Source organism: Bidens hawaiensis, unplaced genomic scaffold, assembly GCF_021521415.1.
Source record: "Bidens hawaiensis isolate Kalapana, Puna unplaced genomic scaffold, B.hawaiensis_p1.1 tig00006392_1, whole genome shotgun sequence".
Classification (NCBI taxonomy): domain Eukaryota; kingdom Viridiplantae; phylum Streptophyta; class Magnoliopsida; order Asterales; family Asteraceae; genus Bidens; species Bidens hawaiensis.
In genome coordinates, this window is record NW_027491432.1 from 817,686 (window position 1) to 837,614 (window position 19,929).

A 19,929-nucleotide genomic window follows, 5' to 3' on the forward strand; every position below is an offset into this window, starting at 1 on the left:
AATAAAATCAATCAACCTTGAATAGAAAAGTTGTGAATGTGTAGCCATGAATTGAAGCGTTGTAACTTAACAACCGAAATATCTATCATATCGGGTTCCTGGAAACCATAGTTCATTCAAATTATTCGGGTTAATCCCAAATACATAAAACAAAATCAGTAATGGAACCAATATATTACTATGGTTCGGGTTTCAGTTATCCACTTCCATTTTGCAACCATGATTAGTAGGGGTAAGCGTAAACCGGGTAAGACCCATGAGACCCGACCCGAATCAGAGTCAGTTAGTTAGTTATAACTTGGTCTGCTATAGGGTCCTAAGAGAACCATTAAATGAGTTCAGGTCGGGTCTCACAGGTCTAACCATTTTCTTTTTGCCTGAACTAATCAGACCTGGACTAATCAGACAAATTATTTACAATAGGGTCGAATTCTGAATTCTAAAAGTACCACTAAATGGGTCCTATTCAAGTACAGGTAAGAATCAAGTCTCGGTGGTCCGACCGATTTACACACCCCTAACATGGAAAGAATCAATTCACAACAACATGCGCATGCTCACTCTCCATCCACACATCACTTCCAAACCCCACACACCCTTACAATGCAATCATCACTCATCATCCCAATCCCATCACCGCTACAAAATAATCTCATCCCTAACTTCCCACCAAAATTCCCATTAAACCCTCTTCACCTCCACCACCGTACTTGCACAACCATGGCTTCCACCACTTTCACTAGATTCAAGATTAATTCAAAATAATAATAATAATAATAATAATAATAATAATAATAATAATAACGATGTGTTTCTTACGGTCCCCGAGTTTGCCGGGAAAGGAGGTGATGATTTGGTGGTGTTGTATACTCACTTAGAGTATGCTTTTAAAAAAATAGCGGCTCTGGTTGCTTCTCCGGTTAATTCCCGCCTTGGTAAAGGTTCCGCTGGCCACGAAGATGTCGGGTCCAGTAGAGATAAACCCAAACCGCTTGACATTGTTTCTGTAAGTAAGCAATGTCTCTATTTGTTGCTTTTTATAAATAGGATAGGATTGGGCTATTTTATTACTTTTAGCTTAACGGGTTCTGGCGATTATGTTGGTTTGCGGCTTGGGATGACTTGTTTGACCTGTTTTTTTGTAATTGAAGAAACACTAAGTGAACCCTGGACAGATTATAGATAATCTGGGGGTTAAGTAATGTTTCCCACGAGGATGAGGTCTAGCAGAGAGTTGTTCTTCAGGGGACCTGCAAAACAGACACCGTAAGTTCGTCACTGAGAAGGGGGGGTTCCTCCTTGTGACCACCCTCCGGCGTGAGAATCAGACTAGATTGCTCTGAATATAAGTGTATATTAAGAGATTGCTAGATAAGATTGAGATATCAGATGATGTCCTTACCATTCCAAGGTGTTGGAGTATTTATAGCCGAAGGTGGGGTTCCTAGAAGGTACAGCCGGCTGAATAGTATTCCTGTTCCACCAACAGTGGACTACGCACAGGCCATGCTGGTTGGTGGGTAGGCTACGGCCAACAGTAAAGGTCGGCTGTATACTGTTCCTTTACTGCCGGCTACGCACTGTTCCACCAACTGTAGGCTGTGCACGTCCCATCGTAAGGGTTGGTGAGTAGGCAGCGGCTAATAGTGACAAACAGTACTAGAGGGTGCTCCTCCTCGTATTGTTGTCGGTGAGCTGTCACCCTGTGATTGGTTCATGGGCTGCTCTGGTCAAATTGTCTGTTCCGCCCATACCTTAGTAGGTATAGTACGAAAGACCTTCCAGAAGCATACAGACTGGCTCATTTAGGCGGGAGTATTCCCGCCTTGCTCATTCCTTCATGTGACTACTGAAGTAGCTAATGCCTTGTGCGTGTAGCCTTGCTGTTAGTGCGGGTAGCCTTCCCTGATGGCTTGTATCCGCAGCTGCGGGAACAGGCGGGGTTCTTCACCATTGGGAGGCTTTCCCTGCGGGTACAGCTGGCGTACTGCGCGTAAGGTTCTTTGAGCATGGTGGGTCCTGCTGGAGCAGTTGGTCATTGCGCAGACGTCCCTGTTCAAGGTAAGTCTTACGGGTCCAACTGGGCTCTGCTGGGACCTACCTCTTCAGTAATGGTTATTGAAGTTATGTTTTATGTGACTGACTACAAAGGGGGATGAATATTGATCAAACATATTCTTGTTACCCGTGAAAACTCGTGTTGTGTTTGTTTTCACATCTCCAACCCACAAACACGACCCGTTTGATATCCAAAGTTGAACTACGATTAATCTTTCTAATTCATAATTTACTTCACAGTTTAAATTAGAACTAAATCTATTTCCCAGAACGAGATCATCTTATCAAGCTTAAGAACCTCCGGAAAGGTTGCAGCCATGGCTTCCGAAGAAGACGACGCTCCTGTTTGGATAACAGATGACGGGCCGTTTGTGGTGGTTACAGATCCTCTAGACGGGTCCCGCAATATTGACACATCTATCCGAACAGGAACCATTTTTGGGATCTATAAACGGTTGATTGAACTTGACAGTCTTCCAGTGGAAGAAAAGGCGCTGCTTAACTCGTTACAGAGTGGCAGTCGGCTTGTTGCAGCCGGATATGTTCTTTATTCGTCAGCCACTATTCTTTGTACTAGCTTCGGTTCTGGTGCACATGCGTTCACATTGGATCGTTCGTCAGGTGACTTCGTTCTCACGCATCAGAATATCAAGATTCCTCCTCGAGGTAATATTCTGTATTCGTAAAGAATGTGAGGTTTAACTTGTTGAGTTATATAGTTTTTGGTCTAGTAATGTTAAAAAAGTACTTTATTTTGGATACAATCTAGTTTTTAGTAAAATGTAAATCGAAATATTGATAAAAGCTTGTATAGAGTTATAGAGAATTACACGTATTTCTAGTTCTAGGAGAAAAACTATATATTATTTCTTATGTAACAGGCTGTTTGTAACTAGAGGTGTAAACAAGATGAGCCGCTAATGAAGTACTCAAGATCAGCTCATTCAAAGCTGAAATTTAAGAAACTTCATATAAGCTCGTTTATGCCTGAGCTCATATACGGAGCTTAGTTAGGCTCACTACCTAAACGACCATATTATTTTTTATAATTGTAAAAATTTTGATTTAATCAGCTAAGTATATTACATAATAAAAAATCTTTATATATAACTATGATAAAATATCTAATAATAAATAATTATGCGTATAGTTATTACAAAAATACCTATATAATGTGTATTATGTTTATACATATAAAGTTATGATTATAAATATAAAATCAATATTATATGTATGTAAAAAAAATTAAATAACTAATAAACTAACAAACTTGAGCTACAAAAACTTTCTAACGAATTGAACTCAATCTTTAAAGATAGAGCTTGAAACGAGCCGACCTGAGCTCTACTCGGCTCGTATGCACGCCTATTTGTAAAATTCCTAATTTTTTACAATTATTTTTAATATTACACTAATTGTGAATTATAATTCTTTTTACAGTTATTATTAAAAATCCTCAAATTTGGTTTTTACTTTATATGCAATTCCTTAACTGTATTAGGTCAAATATATTCAGTCAACGATGCTCGATATTTTGACTGGCCCGAGGGTCTTAGACGGTACATCGACACAATAAGACAAGGCAAAGGCAAGTTCCCTAAAAAGTACTCGGCGCGTTATATTTGTTCACTAGTTGCTGATTTCCACAGAACTTTAATGTACGGTGGAGTGGCAATGAACCCGAGAGATCATCTTCGACTTGTTTACGAGGCAAACCCGTTGAGTTTTCTTGCGGAACAAGCCGGTGGAAAAGGTTCAGATGGTAAGCACCGAATTCTGTCTATTCAGCCTGTTAAATTGCATCAAAGACTTCCGTTGTTTTTGGGAAGACCGGATGATATTGATGAGTTGGAAAGCTATGGTGATGTTCAACAAACAGTGAATCCTGGTTATGATGTATGATATGTATATATATATATATATATATATATATATATATATATATATATATATATATATATATATATATATATATATATATATATATATGTGAGTGTGCTTCTCTGAAAAGATGTAAATTGTTATATGGTCGGGTTGCTATTTTTGGTACTTTTTGATGATCATGGTGATGTTTAGTTCTTGTTTACGTTGTTCTTTATATGTGCATCTACTAAATACCTTCTTTCTGCAGTCTAAGGAGAAATTCTTAAAAATTTACTATAAAGTTTTTTAACTAAAGTCCGACTTTGTTACTACCGATTTGAAAATGCTACCAAAGTACAAAAAGCGACTGAAAAGTGAAAACAGCTATCTTAAAAGACTGAAAAGTGAAAACAGCTATCTTAACCAAGGTCCGCCTTTTTTACTACCGATTTGAATATGCTACCGAAGTACAAAAGCGGCTGAAAACAACCACAAAGCAACTTGATTACTACTGGGATGAAGTTGCTAACGAAAAACAGGTTACTGCCAGTAACTTGTTATTAATTAATACTTACCTATAATTTATTGCTATTAGTGAAAGCTGAAGTAGTTAAGATGGATATGCCAGATGAGGTCTTGTAATTATTATCTATATATATACACTAGATTTTATCCTGCCATAATATTACGGGGTTGTTATACATTATTCGTTTATATATTAAATATATTTTTTCGGATTTTAATTTTATTTATTGTACAGAAATAAATAATATACATAGTATTTGATGATAAAAGGTTGTTATACATTATTCGTTTATAATATTAAATATATTTTTTGGATTTTAATTTTATTTATTGTACAGAAATAAATAATATACATAGTATTTGATGATAAAAGGGTTTCACAAATATACGAGTCTTGTAATAAGAGGTGCGTGATAAACAGGAACACAAACAATATTTGGCTAACACCCAAACTTTATTAATCAAGAAATCTGACTCAAAAACTTGATACAACTTGTCCTATACCCTAAACACGGTATTTATAGCTAACCTAACACATTATACTATAATCGGGATTCTAATTAATCAATTTCATAATAATCATCTTCCTATCAGGTAAACAATAGGAAACTAGATAATCATCCATAAATTGATTAATATTATTTAATCATTAACTTACACGCCAAGTTAATATCCTAGTCATCCCATGCAACAAGCCACGAACCGACTCGGGAATTCCCAACAATCACCCCCCCTGAATTTCTGAGTCGTACATGAAAGATCTTCCAAATTTTTAAAAGCTTGCATCTCCTTGAATTTAATCCGCGCGAGATCAACCAAAATCCGTATATTCTCGATTCGTGTTTCCGAGGCGAACACTTCATCATAATCAATCCCGGGTTGTTGAACGTATCCTTTCACCACAAGCGTCGCCTTGTGTTTGTTTATTGGATTACGTTTTACTTTGAATACCCGTTTTGAACCGATTGGTTTGACTCCTTTTGGTAACCCCGTTAAACTCCACGATTTCTTTTTCTCGATTGAATTGATCTCGGCCAGCATAACTTTCATCCACTCGGGTATCGATTCCGCTTCATCAAAACTAATCAATTCATCATTCAATAACACTAGTAGTTTTTCGAGTTTTTCATTGGAATTTACCTTACTACAGTTTGCGACGGGGTTTGTGCTGTTAGCAACTGTTAGGGCACATATATTTTGTGCTGAGGATATGTTATCCTTACGTAATTTATGGATCAATTATCCTTATTATATGCTCCAGATTATGTCAGGATCAAGGATCCTCAGTATTTATGATATACTACCAGTTGTTCTCTTTGTATGGTGTTATATTGATAGGTATAACGGCTAGTGACTCGGTCTACCCACTAATTCGCAGTATAAGGGAACTCGCACGTGGTCAAAGTTGATGCAACGTTTCTATGGAGTAGTGGCGGATTTATAGGGCTAGTAGTTTATATATTTTTTGTATTTATATTGAAATATGATCAGTTAGGAAAACACAACATTGCACACAGTTGAGAACATTTGATTTACTCTGAAACCCTAGAAGTTAACACACACATAGTATTCTTTGTATTTGACAGAACCGAGCCCCGGTGCGGAAGTGTGTCGAACGGTGATAACCGAGCTCGGATCTTGGATCGAATCGTAACTAGTATTCACTCTTGAATGATAATAATGGACGGATGTGGAGAGTTCGATTTGATTAACAATCAATAATAGGATGAACAATTGTAATCAAAATACAAAAGATAGATGTAGAAGTATGATTTCATTAACCGAATGATTTTCATCAAGAACACTCCTACATACATAATCATAAAGGAACGGCCACCCGGGGAGAGCTCTTCCTCGGGGGGAAACTCTCAACACCAAGAAAAATCTCACAATGCACACATGACCTAAATAAATGACCTAATCCATCTATTTATACTAGTCTTGTGCCTTGGTCTTCACTCCACCGCCACTTGATAATACCAAAGGAATAAAATATAATATAATATTTCACCCGACAAATGCTTCAATTACTCGTTATAATATCTTGTTGTCTTTCTTTTATTTCTCATTATAAACGAGTAACAATCTCCCCCTTAGACCGATGCCATCGAATCACTTTCACGATCACCTCATAACCCGATGCCTTTCATAGAAATTCTCCCCCTCACAATAAGCGTCTCCCATTTTTCATTACAAATCATCTTCTCTTTATCTCTTTTGGATATAGTTGTATAGACATAAGTTCGTGGATTAAAACATCAATGACCAACTACGAGTTAATCCGAAATCGCAAAAGGAAATAAACTCAAAATTTTCGAGTCTTTCACTTGATTCGACCAAAATTTGCAATGAAATTCCATATGAATTTTCTTCCCCAATTTCGTTGCAATGTCATAAACGAATGTGTCTTTAAATCAAGTGCGGGTGAATATCTTCAATTCAAAAAATCTTGACCATCCCTATCAAGAATTGTTGATAAATATTCAAAATAAACGCATTAAAAGATACCTTTTGTGGTTGAAAGTTGACATTTGACATGGTTAACTTTTGAAATGATCTGGATAAATCAAACATCTTGTTCTTGTAAGCACCTTGTTGAAGTTGTGAAATTTTTGTGATTTTTGCCCAATTTTTGCTCAAAATGTCTTCAAAAATGACCAAAATACCCCTCGTTGACCCGACACAGTCAACGGCTGAGTTGACTAGAAAAGTCGCTTCCAAACAGTCACTCATACTTGGGCAAACAATTTTCATTTAGAACACATGGTCAAAAAGTCAACGGATAAGCGAGTATACATTCATTTCTTCATCTTGGCCCGTTTGACTTGTATCGGCTGCAAAATGACGTGAATAAGCGGCTCGAGACGCATATCTTAGAAGCAAAAATTCAAAACCATTTCATATCAGCAAATAAGTCGTATCAGCAGCTGCAACATGTATCTGTTTGTGAATTAAAATCAGCTAAGTGATCGTGTTATTTCATTGGCTAACTACTTGAGATCATCAACTTGTTAAACAAATAATTACTCGTGAATACCAAATCAGCCCATTAATAATCTGTGCAGCAACAATTGATTGAAGCACATACTCATATCAAATAAATAACTACTCAAACTTTATCATAGCCTCAATCTGTTCGGGATTATATTATTCATATGAACTGCAATATGTCGAAAATACCCTTGCTTTCAGCTGAAAATTACTGAACAACCCATTAAAAATTTGTGCAGCAGCAGAATTTGCATTAGCGGCATCAAAACGACGAAAATACACCAGCTTAATACCAGTAGCTTAATACAAAAACTCGATATCTGCATACCAGTAGCTTAATACAAAAACTCGGACACTTATTAACACTTAATCATATCTGCATACCAGTAGCTTAATACAAACTCGGACACTTATTCTCATATGTTTATGAATTAAAATCTTATGTGCAACAGCAGACATACTCGAACAGCAAATTACCCAATAGCCCACGTCCCTATGTATTCGAAACTTGTCAGATCAGCAGCAGTAACTGCAATATCTTTGCATGTATATGTCGGTGCAGCAACTCTTCTAATTCAAACACATAAATCTGAATCAAATATACATCGGCAACAAAAAAGAATAAATAATCTCTCTTCGTAACTGATTTTTGCAATAGATATATAAGCAAATAATCGAACACCCTTCAACAACCAAAACAAGTGCTTGTGAATCTTGAACTGTTTGAGCTAATTTGTATACCAGCAACATGTACTCGTGAGAAATCAGCCCCTCGAACACTCAATATAAAGCAGCTCGAAAATATATTCTAGCCCCGTTGATTTCCCCAAATTATGAACATAATGAACCCTAATTTCTTAGAGGTCAAATTAAGCCCTTACAACTTGAAATTAAGCACTGAAATCAGTCCATATCATTAGGGAATCATCATTCTAACACAAATCATCCATCAATTTCACCAAAATTTCAAATTCAAAGCATCAAACAAAAACTAGTTTGAACAAAAACGAACCAATATTGTAGATTTGGACAAAACTGAATACATAAACATGAAATTGATGTTGAATCTCCAAACTAATCAACGACCCAAACATCAATCCACATCTATAATCCTTCAATCATCAAATTTCATCAAAATCCATGCAAAAACCCATAAAAACTTCAACAAACTTCATTGTTTAACGTCCACGGCGGATTCAAGAGTGAATTTAATCAAATTAAGCGGTTAGTCTGAACGATTCAGTAACCTAGATCTGATACCAACTAACAGAACCGAGCCTCGGTGCGAAAGCGTGTCGAACGGTGATAAACGAGCTCGGATCTTGGATCGAATCGTAACTAGTATTCACTCTTGAATGATAATAATGGACGGATGTGGAGAGTTTGATTTGATTAACAATCAATAATAGGATGAACAATTGTAATCAAAACACAAAAGATAGATGTAGAAGTATGATTTCATTAACCGAATGATTTTCATCAAGAATACTCATACATACATAATCATAAAGGAACGGCCATCCGGGGAGAGCTCTTCCTTGTTTTGGACAAAAATCTACTAAGGTTAATGTATCCAAATATGTTATGTGGGATTTAGTGCTAAAATGATAACAGTGATTATATGAACGAAATAGAGATGAACACCGTGATTTGTTGCGAGGAAAAACCCCTTGATCTTGATTAGATCAAAGGAAAAAAACCCCGGGTGATGACAAATCATCTATCACCACTTTATTAATAAAAAAAAAGGGTTACAACGGGTGGGAGCTCAAGCAGAATACAAAGAGAACTAAAGTGTATTGTGCGTGTGAATTATAGTGTGTTTCATAATGATATCTATCTCTGCCTTAGATCCAATATATATACAAAAAATAAAAGGTAACTTATTCAAAGTAAACCCCAAAGACTAGCCTTAAAAATAGGAACCACTCTCTATCCCATCATCAAACCGTTAGAACGAGGTGGAGTAGCTGACTCCGGTCTTCTAGGATATTTTAGGCACGTTGGCAAATTAAATACAACAAATGAGTCGGCTCCACTAAGTCTTTCTTCAGGATTCTTTTTCCTTAGCTTTTTCCTTGTTTCCGGGATATTTTGTGCCACTCTTCCACTATCTTAGTCCTTCACTTTTGACCACGTGCTAAAGGATCCTTGTAGCGAAATATATAGTAGACCAGGTCTTGGAGCCGATATATAAATCCGCCATCTTCCCACTATCTTTAATCATGACTTTAGAACACGTGTTTGACAAGTCCAGTAGCGAGATATCAGGTGGAATAAGTCTTGGAGATGTTATATCTATCAAATATTAATCTGCACATAAGAAAAATCGTTAACAATAACAATTAATGAGGAACTTTTCAGAAGGATAATTGATCCAAACACATCTTCAAGAATAACATATCCTCAGTATTCAGTTATACGTGACCCAACAAGAAGTCCTATAAATCCGCCATTATCCCCATTAGACGTGTTACAACCATTTGACCACGTGCCATATCTTCTTGACTGCGAGTTAGTGGATAGACTGAGTCTTCTAACCGTTACACCTGCTAAATACAAGACTACACATGAGAACAACCGTTAATTAGTAATAAGTACTGAGGATCCTTGATCCTGATATGATCTGGAATACATGCTAAGGGTAACTGATCCAGACATATGCCGGGATAACGTATCCACAGTGTCAAATTTCTGCGCCCTAACAATTGCCCCCAAAATGGCGGTTGTGATAAGATCACATCTGTCATTTTGCCTTTGAATTCAAACTTCCAGCAAAAACATATGAGATTTGACAAGCTAGATATAATTATCAAATATCTATAGAGTTTCCTTAGGAACTTCCCTTCCGGCTATATATCCAACTCCTCTTATTCTCCCTACACATCATGAATAGCTAGTAACACATGTTTAACCAGGATAGATGGTCCATATTTTGAATGGTGAAGTCTGGTTTAAAAATTTTGGTAATTTCAAGTAAGTTTTTAATGAACAAAATCTTTTAACTATTTGCTTATTACTTGTTATTTTGAAAGTTTGTTTGGTATATAGCTTTAGTCTCATTGAAAGTTTTGAGAAATACTCTTTAGTATAAAGTTTTCAGGATAGAATATCCTTGTAAAATAGACCAAGAATTTTATATCCTTAAATAATAGAACTTACAAAGATTTTAACCAAATAAATGTAAATCGATAGGCATAAACCATACCATAAGGTCTCACTAGACCTGAGTTACCATAAGTAGGAATCTTTTCGTGATCCTTGTAGAAGTAATTTATGGATTTTGGATCCACAAGTCATGATTTTTGTAATTGAACTTAGAACATCTGTTGCAAACAACCTATAAGATTAATCGGGGTTAGACCCATTAAACTAGGGACAAGCCCATAAATAAACTGGGGACTAGCCCGTGCAACTGGGGACAAGCCCAAAAACTGGGGACAAGCCCAAACTGGGGACAGGCCCAAACTGGGGACAAGCCTAAAAACAGGGGACAAGCCCAAACTGGGGACAAGCCCAAAAACTGGGGACAAGCCCAAACTTGGGACTGGCCCAAAATACGGATGTCAACTAGGGATTCGCCCAAACCAGGATTTAGCCCAAACTTGAGATAACATGAAAATGTTATAAATCGGTGGTATGGTACGTCTACCATAAATCATAGGATCCTCCATATAGCCGAAGACAACAAAATTGTCAGCCACTAAACGTGTACCGGTCCCGCTGCCCCGGACTATACGTTGGATAGCGTGCGCTCCAGGCGAGAGTGTAGAAACTCTAATTTATAAGAAAGGTGAAAACCTTTAAACCTTGGAGGATATGAGCATCGGGAGTCATACCCAATCGTGGGCTAGGCCAAGGGAAATAGTATAGTACTTTAAATGTAAAGGAGAGGTGACCAACCTCTTGATCACCGAATACATTACCAGTATCCTGCATTGTTACTTAAAACTTGGAAGAACAAATGTTAAGAGTATGTTATCCTTAAACTAATAAGAATCTTAAATGAATGAGTAATTAAATAGATATTACCAATTTTGGGATCCTTGATCCTTTAAGGATACTTGATCCTCAGAGAATATTTGATCCTGGTTAGAAAAATACTTCTTGAGATGGATAACATTCCATGCTCTTGGTAACCTGTTGCCTTCCATAGTGAGCAAATTATATGCCCCCTTTCCCGCTTCCGACTCGATCAGATAGGGACCTTCCCACTTGGGTGCTAGCTTCCCATCTGCCAGATTGGTTGTGTTCTGGAAAGCTTTCCTCAAAACTAAATCTCCTTCTTGAAATCTTCTTATCCTTACGTTTTTGTTGTATTCCCCAGCTACCCTTTGTTGATATGCTGCCATTCTGATCATGGCTAGGTCTCTGAGCTCTTCAACAGTATCCAAGTCTTCGAGAAGGATTTCTCTATTGACCTCAGGATCACAGATGCTCGTTCTGGATGTAGGAACCACCATCTCTGTAGGGATTACTGCTTCTGATCCAAACACCAATGAGAAGGGTGTTTGGCCCGTTGCATTCTTGGGTGTTGTCCTGTCAGCCCAAAGAACATAAGGTAACTCTTCGGCCCACTTTCCTTTCTTGGATCCTAGTTTCTTCTTCAAGTTTTTGATGATTATCTTGTTGCTTGATTCTGCCTGACCATTAGCTTGAGGATGTACCGGAGTAGAAGTAATCATCTTGATGCCCCAACTGTCACAAAAGTTAGTGGTTCTTTTCCCGATAAACTAGGAACCATTGTCATAAATAATTTATGAAGGGATACTAAATCTAGTAATAATATTTCTTTTAATGAAAGATATCACCTCTTTTTCACGTACATGAACAAAAGCTTATGCTTCTATCCATTTTGAAAAGTAATCAGTCATTGCAAGCATGAATACTTTTCCTCCTGGTGCCTTAGGTAGTTTACCCACAATATCCATGCCCCACTTCATTAAAGGCCATGATGAGGTTATAGGATACATAGGTTCTGCTGGTTGATGTAGGATGTTAGCATGCCTTTGACAAGCATCACATTTCTTTGAGTATTCCATGGAATCTTTCTTCATTGTTGGCCAGAAGTATCCTGTTCTTAGAAACCTAGAAAACAGAGCTCTACCTCCGGTGTGATTACCACAATCACCTTCGTGAAAGTATTTGATCACCTCTTGGGTTTCAGGATCCTCGATGCACCTCAAGTATGAACCTGCAAGAGATTTCCCATATAGCATATCATGTAATAAAATGTATTGTTGTATTGTGATACCTTGAGTTTGAAAGACTTAGGATTCTCTGTGGCTTTAATTTCATCATCTTGAATGTATTTTTTGATTGGGAGGATCCGTGATCCTTGGTTGTTTGAGGATGATGGATCCCAAAGTATGATTGTTTGTCAGTTGTTATCTCCACAACTTCTTGTTCTCATATTGCTGGCGAGAGTATATGAATGATTGGGATCTTCGTGTCTTCTGGAATCTTCAAAGATGAGGCAAAATTTTCCAAAGCATCTGCCCCAGCGTTCTCTTCCCTTGGTACCTGTATAATGCTAAACAATTCGAACGATTTTGCTAATTACTTCAAAACATCTAGATATTTGATTAGTTTTTCTCCTTTAACAGCATATGAGCCATTAAAGTGGTTAGCAATCAACAATGAATCTATATAAACTTGAAGATACCTGATCTTCATGCACTTAGCTAATTGGAAACCTGTGATCAGAGCTTCATACTCTGCCTCATTGTTCGTTGCTTGGAATTCACAGGCTATAGACTGGGGTAATATGTCCCCCAGTGGCGATTTCAGTAGGATACCCAATCCTGTTCCTCTTATGTTGGAAGCTCAATCAGTGAAGAGTATCCAAGGATCCTTGGTCCCTTCTAGTTGTTGAACCTCCAAGTTAGCTTCTTTCTGCATGTCGCTACTGAAATCAGCCATAAAGTCTGCGAGTGCTTGTGACTTGATGGCTGTTCTGGGCTCATACTGAATATCATATGCACTCAGTTTCACATCCCACTTGGCCATCCTTCCTGACAATTCTGGCTTTCTAAGAACATTCTTAACAGGATAGTTAGTTCTCAAAGTAATAGTATGTGTTTCAAAGTAATGTCTTAATTTAGTAGAAGCCATAATAAGTGCAAGAATTAATTTTTCTAAATGAGAATACCTAGCTTCTGCATCTAAAAGACTTTTACGTACATAATAAACGGGATGCTGTTCACCTTCATGATCCTTCACAAGGACATCACTTACAGGATTTCTTGAGACAGCTAGGTACATGTATAAGGATTCTCCATTCACAGGCTTCATCAGAGCTGGAGCTAAGGATAAGTAATCCTTCAAGGCTTTGAGTGCAGCCTCATGCTTTTTGGTCAATTCGAACTTCTTATTTTTCCTAAGAATGTCGTAGAAATCTTTGCACTTTTCGGAGGATATGGAAATGAATCTGTTGAGAGCAGCTATTCATCCCGTTAGCCTCTGGACATCCTTATCATTCACAGGGGATTTTAGATTGATGATGGCTTCTATCTATTCGGGGCTTGCTTCTATCCCTCTTTTAGTCACCATGTATCCTAGAAACTTTGCAGCCTTAACACCAAAATGGTATTTTGACGGGTTCAGTTTCATGTTATACTGGTCGAGGATATTGAATGCTTCTTCAAGATCTGTGAGGTGATCCTCAGCCTTCTTTGACTTCACCACCATATCGTCTATGTAAACCTCCATAGTCTTGCCTAACTGATCCTTGAACATCATGTTGACTAATCTTTTATATGTTGCCCCTGCATTTCTTAGTCCAAACGGCATAGTAATATAACAGTATATGCCGGTAGGAGTCATGAATGTTGTATCCTCTTGATCAGATGGTTCCATCTGAATTTTTTGAAATCCAGAAGAAGCATCCATAAAGGTAAGCATCTCATGTCATTTCATTGCATCCACCATGGAGTCTATATGTGGTAATGGGAAAGGATCTTTGGGGCATGCCTTGTTTAAATCGGTAAAATCGACACACACCCTCCACTTTCCATTCTTTTTAGAAACAACAACCACATTAGCTAACCATTGAGGATACTTAACCTCTCTGATCATACCAGCCTTAAGAAGTTTTTCAACTTCTTCTTTTATGATCACGTTCCTCTTAGGAGAGAATTTTCTTCGCTTCTGGTGGACGGGTTTAACAGATAAATCAAGGCCTAACTTATGAGTAATTACCTCCTTAGAAATAAATGTCATGTCTGAATGTCTGAAGGCAAATTTAGACTTTCTTCGCTTTAGGAAGGATATCCTATCCTCCTCGATCTCACTAGTGATACCGGATCCTAGGAACACTTTTACATCTGGATCCTCGGGGTCCAATGATACTTCTTTTATGTTTTTCTCCCGAGCTTCCAGCACGTCCCTAGGATGTTGCTGTGGTTGCTATGCTATAGTCTGTTTTGCTGTCGACTTCATTGACGAAGAATAGTAGTTCTTGGCCTCCACCTGATCACCGTCTATCCTTACTACTCCCCAAGGGGTGGGGATTTAATGCATTGATGGTAAGTAGAAGCCACTGCCTTCATCCCGTGTAGGCAAGGCCTACCTAAAATAACATTGCAACAAGAAAGGTTATCAATAACACAGAATTTCTGGTAAGAATTTAATCCTTCGATGTATATTGGGAGGTTAATGTCCCCCAATGTTTTCTTGGTTTCTCCACTGAAACCAACTAACACCGACTTCCTTGGAATGATCTTCGAGTCCGGTATGTTCATCTTCTGAAGCACATCGTGTTGGATGATATTGACTGAACTTCCACCATATACTAGGATCCTGCGTACATAATGGTTAGCAGTAAACAAAGTAATGATCAAACCATCATGATGTGGATCCTGGATGTTTGATTTATCTTCTTCATCGAAAAATATCCTTTTGTCAGTCATCAAGGTGGTGGATATAATTGGTCGTTCCCCGTTATCCAGCTTGGTATCCTTAGCGAGCCTCTTCGCTGCGGAGAAGGAAGTGCCGCATATGTCTGAGCCTCCGGAGATGAAGTTGATCACTTGAGCATCTGGTGGGGGCGGAGTAGCTTTTTGAGGAACCTCTTCAGGATCCTGGATCCTGGACTTTTTTCTTCCCAAGAGCTCCTTAAAATGGCCCTTACCCAGGAGGTATCCAATTTCCCTCCTTAAAACGATGCAATCGTCCGTCATGTGGCCAAAATCCTCATGGAAAGCACACCATTTGGATTTGTCTCTAAAGGTGGTTGACTTATCGTTCTTTCGGGGCCACCTTGCCTTCTCCCCTAGATCCTTCATGGCACAGATCAAACCATGGGTATCTACGGAGAAGCAAAACTCTGAGATACTAGGATAGTCTTCATCATCGTCTCCTTATTCAACTGCTCGAACGTTTTGATTGTTGAACTTGGTGTACGGCTTCGAGTTGTTGTTTCTGTATGAGGATCCTTTATTCTTGTCTGGGGATTCTTGCTTTGTCTGAGCCCCCAATCGTTCTTGGATCTTTTTGTCGTCTTCTAGCCGTATGAACCTTAGTGCTCTGTTCCTTACTTCATCTAAAGACCTGAAATGAGTCATATCATTATAAAAGGGGGAGCCCCTCTGAAGTCCCATCTTGAATGCTTCAACAGTAGTAGCTATGTCAATATTTGGGATTTCCAGAGCTTCCCTGCCGAACCTTGTAACGAAATCCCTAAGGGATTCGTTACTAGGTTGGATAACTCGGTATAGATCACTAGTTAACTTCTCAAATTTCTTGCTACAGGAAAATTGACTGTTGAACAAGTTAACTAAATGTGAGAAAGAAGTAATAGAGAAGGGAGGAAGACTTAGCAGCCATTTTAATGCAGATCCTGTTAGTGTGGATCCAAAACCCTTGCACAGACAAGCCTCCTTTAGCCTCTCGGGAATTGGATTTATCTCCATCATTCCCCTGTATTGGGCTACATGCTCTTCAGGATCAGTGGTACCATCATACACTTTCATGTTGGAGGTTTGAAAGCATTTTGGGATCTCCGCATCACAGATTGGTGGAGCAAATCTGGACAGTTTGTGGCTTCCTTCTGGTATCTCAGGATTGGACATATAACCCCTGGTACGCTGGATATCATATCCTTGAGTTTCTGCAGTTCCTTAGCGATAGCTTGATTGATACCTGCATCCTGTATGGAACCACAGTTAGCATCTAAGGATATAGGATCATACAAGTTACCTCTTTGTTGCGTGAACGTCGGCATTCCAGAAGAGTGGCTGATGTAAGAAACGCCTGCTATAGGAGTTGGTCCACCAGAAGCTATGGTCTGCATGGGGATTATATCTCCTTCATGGACCTTAGAGGACCGCTGATGTCGAACCCCTGAGAATCCTTTATCCTAAAAGAAGGATTCTTGATTATGAACGAAGGATCCTAGTGGTTGAGAGTTGAAAGATCCTTGAAGATATTATCTGGAGGATCCTGGTTGGAGAATCATTGGTCCTTGCTGAAAGGTTGAAGATCCTTGAGCTGGTTGACCCATGGACCCCTGGTGAAGGATAAATGATCCATGCTGAAAAGTTGAGGATCCTTGAACCTGTTGACCCATAGACCCCGGGTTAAGGATAGATGATCCTTGCTGGAAAATTGAGGGTCCGTGAGTCTGTAGATTCATGGCTCCCCGTTGAAGGATGGATGATCCTTGAGTTGGTTGAGCCAAGGATATCGGAGTATTAAAATCCAACATTCTGGGCATCAGAGAAGTTTGATCCTCCGCCGGCCTCTTAGTCTTCTTGAGATCTTCAATCTCCGGAAGGATCCTCTGGTTGGTCTTGTTCTGCTAATTCATGTAAGCCTTAACCTGCGAAAACATAGAAGAAACATCATTGTTAGTATTAACTACCGAAGTGGCAGTAGCGGTTTCAAGCTCTAGAAGACTGGTAGATGCGTCTTGTTTCCAGTAGCAGTAGCCCGTGGTGCTCCCGTGATTGGAGGAGGCATCAGCGACAAAGTTCTTGATGAGAGAGAAACCGAAGATGGCATGGTTGATGAAGAAAAAGTTGATTGAGAGGCCATTGATAGTGATATGGGTATGAAAGGTTGAAAATTGATAGGAAATAATCTGGATTATAGCACCAATTGCCCCACGGTGGGCGCCAAATTGTTTTGGACAAAAATCTACTAAGGATAATGTATCCAAATATGTTATGTGGGATTTTGTGCTAATATGATAACAGTAATTATATGGACGAAATAGAGATGAACACAGTGATTTGTTCCTAGGAAAAACCCCTTGATCTCGATTAGATCAAAGGAAAAAAACCCCGGGTGATGACAAATCGTCTAACACCACTTTATTAATATCAAAAAAGGGTTACAACGGGTGGGAGCTCAAGCAGATTACAGAGAGAACTAAAGTGTATTGTGCATGTGAATTACATTGTGTTTCATAATGATATCTATCTCTACCTTAGCTCCGGTATATATACAAAAAATAAAAGGTAACTTATTCAAAGTAAATCCCAAAGACTAGCCTTAAAAATAGGAATCACTCTCTATCCCATCATCAAACCATTAGAACAAGGTGGAGTAGCTGACTCCGGTCTTCTAAGAAATTTTAGTCACGTTGGCAAATGAAATACAACAAATGAGTCGGCCTGAGTGAGACTCAGTTGACTATATTGTGATATTGCTAAGGATCCGCCATCCGCTTAGTCTTTCTTCAAGATTCTTTTCCTTAGCTTTTTCCTAGTTTCGGGGATATTTTGTGCCACTCTTCCACTAGCTTAGTCCTTCACTTTTGACCACGTGCTGAAGGAGCCTTGTAGCGAAATATATGGTAGACCAATTCTTAGAGCCGATATATAAATCCGCCATCTTCCCACTATCTTCATCCATGACTTTAGACCACGTGTTTGACAAGTCCAATAGCGAGATATCAGGTGGAATAATTCTTGGAGACGTTATATCTATCAGATATTAATCTGCACATAAGAAAAATCGTTAACAATACCATTACTGAGGATCCTTGATCCGGACATAACTCTGGAACTCTTCAGAAGGATAATTGATCCAGACACGTCTTTAAGAATAACATATCCTCAGTACTCATTATTTGTGACCCAACAAGAAGTCCTATAAATCCACCATTATCACCACTAAACGTGTTACAACCATTTGACCACGTGCCATATCTTCTTGACTGCGAGTTAGTGAATAGACTGAGTCTTCTAACCGTTACACCTGCTAAGTACAAGAATACATATAAGAACAACCATTAATTAGTAATAAGTAATGAGGATCCTTGATCCTAATATGATCTGGTAGACATTCTAAAGATACCTGATCCATACATATGCTAGGATAACGTATCCACAGTGTCAAATTTCTGCGCTCTAACATTCCATGGGGGCAAACTATCAACACAAAAAAAAATCTCACAATGCACATATGACCTAAATAAAGGACCTAAATAATCTATTTATACTAGCCTTGTGCCTTGGTCTTCACTCCACCGCCACTTGGATAAGACCAAAGGAATACAGTATAATATATTTCACCCGACAAATGCTTCAATTACTCGTTATAATATCTTGTTGTCTTTCTTTAATTTCTCATTATAAACGAGTAACGATTCGATGCGTTGGTCTAAAATATAATACCCAACAGTATCCACTGATCATAGCTTCCAACCTAGTAACCTTATTTTCGTGATTAATATAGTGGTGTGATAGAAATTTGTCATCACCCGGGGTTTTTGTGCCGGCTATCATCATCCGATCAAGGGTTTTTCCTCGTAACAAATATGTTTATTCTTATTTTATTCACATTATCACCATTATTATACAGAAACTTTACCTCACAAATCATATTTGGTTACATTATCCTTAAACCGATCGTTGACCAAAAACATTTGGCGCCCACCGTGGGGCAAGTGGTGCTTTAATCCTGAAGAATTCTCGCCAATTTTCAACCTATACCATAACCAATGGCCTATCAACAAACCTCTGCTTCAACAACCATGCCTTCATCAGTATCTCTCTCATCAAAGGCTTCATTGCCGATGCCTCCTCCACCCGCAGGAGTACAAAGGACCAACGCTGCTGGGAGCAAGATGCAAACTCCAGTCTTCCAAGGCTCAAAATATTCTTCAGCTACTTATGTGGTAACTTCTAACAATAATGTTTCTGCTATGTTTTCATAGGTTAAGGCATACATGGAGCAGCAGAACAACACCAACCAGAGGATTCTACGTGATATTGAAGATCTTAAGAAAACAAAAAGGCCAGAGGAGGATCAGACTCCCTTGGTGCCTAGGGTGCTGGATTTCACCACTCCAGGATCCATGGCTCACCATGCTCAAGGATCCTCCTTCCTTGAACAAGGATCATTGATCTTCCAACAAGGATCCTCTATCCTTCAACCAGGATCCATGGGTCAACACACTGAAGGATCCTCGATCTTCCAACAAGGATCATCCATCCTTATACCAGGATCCTTAGGGTTGTTTCATCAAGGATCCTCCAACTATCA

General features: G+C 38.6%; 1 pseudogene across 1 annotated transcript; it reads left to right on the plus strand.

Annotated features, from left to right (window-relative positions):
* The first annotated feature begins 596 nt into the window (after nt 1-596).
* Nucleotides 597-3,982, plus strand: LOC143632501 (uncharacterized; annotated as a pseudogene). Its single transcript, XR_013153525.1, has 3 exons — nt 597-1,006; nt 2,328-2,724; nt 3,560-3,982. The product of XR_013153525.1 is annotated as an uncharacterized LOC143632501 (transcript).
* The last annotated feature ends 15,947 nt before the right edge of the window (nt 3,983-19,929 follow it).